This window comes from Rattus rattus, chromosome 12 (genome assembly GCF_011064425.1).
Source record: "Rattus rattus isolate New Zealand chromosome 12, Rrattus_CSIRO_v1, whole genome shotgun sequence".
Taxonomy (NCBI): domain Eukaryota; kingdom Metazoa; phylum Chordata; class Mammalia; order Rodentia; family Muridae; genus Rattus; species Rattus rattus.
In genome coordinates this window covers 4,693,541-4,700,927 of record NC_046165.1, presented here as the reverse complement: position 1 = coordinate 4,700,927, position 7,387 = coordinate 4,693,541, and the positions used below count along the sequence as shown (strand labels likewise).

At 43.3% G+C, this 7,387-nt stretch overlaps 1 pseudogene; it reads left to right on the top strand.

The window, feature by feature from the left end:
* Positions 1-7,009: 7,009 nt before the first annotated feature.
* Positions 7,010-7,078, top strand: LOC116914165 (annotated as a pseudogene).
* The last annotated feature ends 309 nt before the right edge of the window (positions 7,079-7,387 follow it).

Here is a 7,387-nt window from a genome sequence, read left to right as displayed (position 1 = left end):
CCACTGAAGACCAAGGGAAACAGGTACCATGACTTTAATACACAGAAAACTCTACTTCACCTGTTTCTGGGACAGAACAGGAAAGGGGAAAAGTTGGGGGAAGCCAAGTGCTAAGCTGGGCACATCAAATGATTTCAAGTCACAACACGCTGAATTCTGAATCTGGCAACTTTCATCTTTTTATTTTTAGAGATTATTCACTTAATTTTGTCTGTGTGTGTGTGTGTGTGTGTGTGTGTGTGTGTGTGTGTAGGTGTGTGTGTGTATGTGTGTGTGTGTGTAGGTGCCCCATGTGAGCACACCAGGAAGCTGGGGGCAGAAGAGGCATGGGATCCCCTGAAACTGGGGTTACAGACAGTTGTGAGCTGCTGTGTGATAACCGGGAACTGAACCTGGCTTCTCTGAAAGAGTGAAAAGCATTCTTGGCTATCGAATCCTCTTTCCAGGCCCATCACAAATCTATTCAAAATGGAGGTAGATCTTATTTTACTGTGTGATATTTTGTAGCTATAAATTTGCCTTAGAGATTTAGAATAGTTTTGTTTATTCAGGGCAGTTACTGGTACTCAATGTGTGTCAAATACGTTTGTCAAAATATTTGAATCCCAAGCTAGCTATACATTGTGGGTAATTATATACATAAAACCAATATTGTGGCCATCAACATCATGATCAGATAATTTGAAGTGATGTATGAGAACTTCCATGTATAAGAGTAACAATTGCTACTTCCTGGAGGCTTTACATGAATGGATCAACACTATGATAATTTACATGTTTGTTTGTTTGTCTGTTTTTCAAGACAGGATTGCTCTGTGTAGCCTAACCCCTTGCTACTTTATGACCTGGTTTACAAAGCAGAGAACTGAGACTTAAAGGAGGTAGATACATTCGCATAGCATAAGCACCAAAGCATAGAGTTTTGAACGTATCTCTCTCTCTCTGATTCTGGAGTAGGTACCATCTTCACTGAACTTGGTTGCTTTATTTATAGAATTCTTATAACAATCCCTTGCTCTGTACCACATTTACACTGAGTCTTTGGTCACCTAAACTCTAGTTAATTTTAGAATAGTCAATAAAAGATCATATAATAAACATTCACATGCTGTCACGGTCGATCACACATAGCTACTTGGAAAGAAGGCAAGCCGCAGTCATATTATGCTTACAAACACTGGGGATGCTTTCCTTCAAAGGATGTAATATGCCTGAGGTAAGATATACAGTAGAGCTCATATGTATTTTAAGTTTAAATACTAGCAAAGTTATGTAGTGAGCAGGATACACAACTCAAGAGTATTTAGTCTCCAATAATTCTAACTACCTCAGGAGAAAATAAATACATCAACGTCCGATACACTCCGAATCAGTTTCTTTTCTATTGCTGTGATAGAACACCATGACCAAGGCAACGTATAACAGAAAAGGTTTAATTGGGCTTACATCCTGGAGAGTTAGCATATACGATGTTGGAATGAAGGCAGGGCAGCAGGAAGCTGGAGTATCAGCTGAGAGCTCACATCTTAATCCACTAGCAGACAGACCAGAGCTCAACCCCATGACACACCTCCTCCAACAAGGCCACAGTTTCTTATTCTTCCCAAACAGTTTCAACAAAGGATCAAGTATCCAAACACGTGAGCTATGTATTCATTCAAAACCCTACATTTCCCACTTTGATACAGTATCGGAGGAGAACTTTGTGTGGGATTGAGTGGAGATGTGGGATAAATTTGTATGGCCTCAGGAAACCACTTTGATACAGTATCGGAGGAGAACTGTGTGGGACTGAGTGGTGATGTGGATAAATTTGTAAGGCCTCAGGAAACCAAGTTACCAAATGCTTAGGAAGTTTGCCTGCACATTTTGTGCACAGCCAACATTAAAAGTGAGTCATGCAGTCTTGCAGTTGAATTGCACTGGGATTAAGGTGATAACTAGTTGGTTTATTCCCTCTCAGTACTGTCTGCAGTCCGTTTTGTCTGTACCATGGACACCATATACGGTGCTGCACATCACGGGTCTCTCCTAGGCTCCATGTTAGGTGACATCGGCCATGGTGAGAGTTTTATTTGGCCAGTTTAGCAAACTCACAAAGTGAGGGTTGGATTAAGGGATTGTTAATTTGCAAACTATAGACTCTGGGTCGTTTTATGAAGTAAGATTATAAATTTAAACCTCGTGAGTTGCTATGGAGTTTCACTAGAACACCCTCTTATTTCCTGTTGTCTGTGCTGCTTTTAAAGTAACTGTGCACAGCAGCACAGACTCAGTGAAGATCCCATGCCCCACAAATTCAAAAATACTTATTATTTCATGGATTAGAGAAAAAATTGCCGATAGCTAGTCTAGGTCTAAGAGGCTAATTGACAGAATGTTAATTTTATAGTTTAAATATAGAAAGAGCATCGTGTATACGGCCATCACATTCTGGCTAGCATAAAGACTTGGCAAATTTTCCTTTCAATACTCAAAACAACTATCAAACTCAGGGAAACAGTTGCCTGTGTAACTAGCCAATGAGTAAAAGGGCAGTGTATACAATCATATACAATGTAACACCAAACGTGAAGTCATTTGGTTTACAGTGTAATTTATTGGAGGATGAGAAATAGTTTAAATGGGCCATATGTTAATTTTAATGTTGATAAACGGATTATAAAGAACTAGTCAATTTAGCGTGTGACTCTATTTGTCAAATCAAGGTTGAATGCCCATAATGGGTTGAATATATACACACAGGACTTTGGCAAAAATCAGTGAAAGTTTTCTGTGACTCGGTTGTCTGGGGAAACCTCAAAATGCTGAATGGCTTATCAGTATCTATAAATCATGTGCCATGCATCAGTAAAATTGATAAACACACTCACATGCTCATGTGCGCATGTGCACGTGCACACACACATACACACAGAGAGACACACTTTTCTTTAGCTTGTCTTTAAGTGACAAAGTGAACAGCATCAATCAGGAACCAATGTGCAATTTCTGTGAGTCTCAGTGACATGAGGACACTCAAGTCCTTGTGTCGATTTCCCCTATAAACCAAACCGTGCAAACCAAGATTGGATAGAAAACAGTACCGTGGACAATGATAAAGCAGAACAAAGTAAGGAGACAAACTCCCATCCGGTTTGACCCAGCCTGAAGGAGCACCACTCTGAGCAGCCTTCCTCAGAGATAAAGAACGTTGGGTCCTAGGGGGATACAGACTGACAGCCTGAGCTTTAAAGTGCTCCAGAGGCTGCAGGATACACGGACTTGCTTCTACACTCAGATCACCGCCCAGCACAGTTTAGTGGGTCAGATGCAGAGGGTTCTATTCCACATTCAAGAATGGACCTAGGATCCTTCTGCTTGGGAGCTAAACCAACCCAAGGCATCTTAGAGGATCTTGGAATGTCTTGTTTATGGGTGACCTACAGGTGAGTGTGTACTGACCATCGTAAGAGGTTTGGGGATAATTCTGGGGGATTTTGCACAAAAGGAAATGGTCATTTGTCAATACAGAGTATTACCTTAGTGCAGTCCCCACTCCCTTTCTTTGTGGACCAGGAATTTGCAGTACATGACGCATCCTAACATGCTGGAATCATCCAACGGCATAGTAACCTGAAACGGTCCAGGCAAATTTGCCAACAATCGTCTGCTGCAGATCCGCAGGGCTTGAACTAGCTCTGAGAAGAGATTGTGGAAAGGGTGAGGGGAGATGAGGTTAAAGGATCCTTATTTCTCTGATTTAATTACCACCCCACCTTGACTTTACAAATAGTGACTCCGATGACTGGCTGCTTGATGTTTATAACCTGAGGACAGTGCGTGCTTTATGTTAGGGGAACTTCCCGAGTCTGTTCTAAAACATTGTGTAAGGAAAAGCAGGTGCTCATAGGAGACATTAGGACAAGTAAGTGAAAGCATATGGAAGGCTGAATTACAAAAGGGACATCCTGGAGAATGGGATAGCCCAGAGCAATTGTAGTTTCAGAGACCAATACCTGATGGTGGGAACAGACTGAGTGCCTGCAAGGGCATGCTGCCTTACTGTGTGCATTGGTGGATGCCCGCAAGTACATGCTGCCCTACTCTGTGCACCAATGGATGCCTACAAGCCTATCCTGCCTCACTGTGTGTATAGATGCCCGCACGTGCATACTGCCTTACTGGTTCATGTCTGAGAAACTCACCAAACTCTATTTCCAGAACATGATTCTAAGGACAGCAGGCAGGAAGTTGCTCCTGGAACGGTGTCAAGCAAGCAGGCCACCTTCCTCTCCCCAGCGTGGGTGTCAGTAGTGACATGCATGTGAGGGAGATGCTTCCACACACACCTCTCCATCTGCTTCCTGGCCTCTCGGAACAGAATGGAAGTGCTGAGAGCCATGTCAAAGCCAGAGCCACTGCTGTCAGTTGGCCCAGACACACTTCTCGTGGAGTCTGGCACACTTCACGTCAGACACGCACTTTGGTGAGAGCCACACTCCGGTGTCTTCTATAACATGCGTTAAACACTGTTGCTCATAGCTCTCCCTTAATAAAGCAACGAGGACAGGAAGACCAGAGAAGAGAGCCCAGAAACCCACATGTGGACTCTACCCACTGTGGGATGGAGGCCTTCCTTGGACCCTGGTGAGTAGGCAAGTTGCCACCTGTGGTGGCCTTGGTCTTCTTCTTTGGGTGTTTCCTGGTGTAGCTCAACCATCTGTCGTGTGGAGTATTCTGGGAGAGGCCCTCCTATTCTAGCAACCTGCGGAGGAGTGGCAGATGAGTGTGGGGGAGGGGAGCACATGCCCCGCTCTCCGAGTGGGCTTGTGTGACTCCACGTCAAGCAGAGCTATAATTACAAGTGAGCTTCTGGAAAGAATGCATTTCCAAATGTCAAGGGTTGTAGTTTCTTTCATTGTCTCTCTATTTCTCATCGTAATTTTTTCCCCATGAGTTTCTTTTTTATTGGTAAAGAAAAGACAAAATCTTAGAGCCCTTAAGGACCCCAGAAAGGTAGCCTTTTCTTTTTACAAAATAAAATTGAAACCTTAAGAGAATTCATAAAGGGTGGCAAACGTTGCAGCCCCTTTATGAAGAAAACAGTGACGTGAAAAGAGCGTGCTTCTTTGAATCAATTGCCCTGTGCTCTCCAATATCCAATATGGCGGCCTGCAGTCAGATTCGATACATCTTGGAATGGAAGGATCACAGACAGCTCTGAGAATAAGATGTACAGGTATCGTGAGCACACTCCATACAGAAAGAAAATGTAATCTCTTGAATAATTTATATTGAGTTCATGTTCAAATAGTATTTCTTTTAGTTGCAAGAGACTAAATAGAATTCATAATATTTAAATTTTTATTAAGCGGTTTTAATTTTTTAATGTGGCTGCTTAGAAAATTTAGAAATACATTTGTGGTCCACATATTTCTGCCAGACGCTGGGAGACAGCCGGCAGAGTAAGGGAACTGTGGCGTGAATAATTAGTTTAGAAACTCCCTCGTTGGTTCCCTCTCAAGCTCACACTCATTACCCGTAGCTCATAGCTGGCGACCGCTATATTTTCTTCTTATTCCTTCTACTTTAGGAAGTGAGAGGTACATCCTATTGTAATAGTGTAACTCCTAAACCAGAAACTTCAGCCTTTCTCTCTCCTAACGCATCTCTACCCTCTCTAGCCAAAGCACATGGTGGGGGTTGGGGGGACTGCAGGTGCCCCCATGTGGAGCTCAGAGGACAACGTCCTGTAAAAAAGGGAGTAACCGAGTTATGTTAAAAAGCAAATAACCAAAAATCTTTCCCACGAATATGATATATTTCAAAACAGTTCACGAAAGGATTAAACCCACATTCAAATTTCCCAACTTGACTGGCTCTCCCGCTCAACAATGTCTTTGCCATCCCGAGATGCATTCTTATCCTGTTCAAAGATGGCGTCACTTCTCCTGTAAGAGTTATCATGGCTCTAAGACAGTATTTACAACATGTCATGAGATCGATGGGGTCCCGGGGAGTGTAACAAGAACTTTAAGGGGGCGATGCTGACCCAGGAGACCCACGTTTCCTGTGGACTTTAAATGATTACGGTGACCGTTTGAATCAGTGCCGCACTTCCTGTTTAGCATGATGCAAGGCATTGAAAAGTCTGCGTCGTAACTGTTTTGAAAATCAGAGATTGGGGTTGGGGATTTAGCTCAGTGGTAGAGCGCTTGCCTAGCAAGCGCAAGGCCCTGGGTTTGGTCCCCAGCTCCGAAAAAAAAAAAAAAGAAAAAAGAAAATCAGAGATTAATGTGGTAAGCAACAAATTAAATTGAGTTTCAGTGAGTGACAAGTTCCTCTAAGGTAAGATGAGATGGAAGAAACATCAGCCACATCCAAGTTTTTCCAAACGGGTATAAGAAGAAAAGGGAAAACTTTAATTTGATGTTTTATTTTAGTATTATTGTTGTTGTCATCACCACCAACACCATCACCACCACCATCATCACCACCACCACCACCACCACCATCATCATCATCATCATCATCATCATCAGTATTACTTGTGTGTGAGGAAGGGGCTTGACAACTTTCAGGAGTTGCTTACAGGACTCAATCTCAGGTCTTCAGACTTGGGCAGCATGTGTTTTTAATTCACTCTCACCAGCCCTTTAATCCATCCTTAAAGACCAACCGGAGGCACAGAGACAACAGACATACACACATTTGCGATCCCTCTGTCAAGCATTGTCTTGCAACGTTCTTGTGAAAGACTGAGAGAAAGGAAAAAAGACATGAAGGGACCCTGCAGGGCGTGCAGGTACAGAAAGAGCAGGCGCCAGTGTACACAGGAACAAGGGAAAGAGAGATGCATAGTTCTCAATAGAAAACGAACGTGTTGGAGAACGTGACTGAAAACTACCAGAAACTACATCAAGGTAGCTGCGAACGAACGTGCAGAACAGGGGCCGGAAGGACTGGAACGGAGGTGGTTAGAACGTTTGTTGTGAAACCTAGGAGCATTAGAAGCCACATCCGTAGCAGTATCGTAGCCAATGAGGTTTATCCGAGGCGCGATTATTGCTAACTGAAAACTAGAAGCTACACCTGTAAAGTTCCACCCATGTGACTGCCCAAACATGAGCTGAACAGAGCATGCATGCCAAACTGAAGAGAGAGAGCTCCAAAGTCCCCAACCCTCCACGCAGAACCGCCGGCGCCAGCGCAAAGCTGGGAGCAAGAGAAGTGCTCCCGCTAGTGAGGGGCATGAAGCGCCAATTAGTCAGCCCCAAAATCACACAGGGAAGTAACGGTGTATGGACTCAGCAAGTTAGAAAATTATATGTATGCACAGATTCATATAGGCACGCAATAACAATTAATTTTTTTTAAAAGCCATGAATTTAAAGGAGAGTGGGGA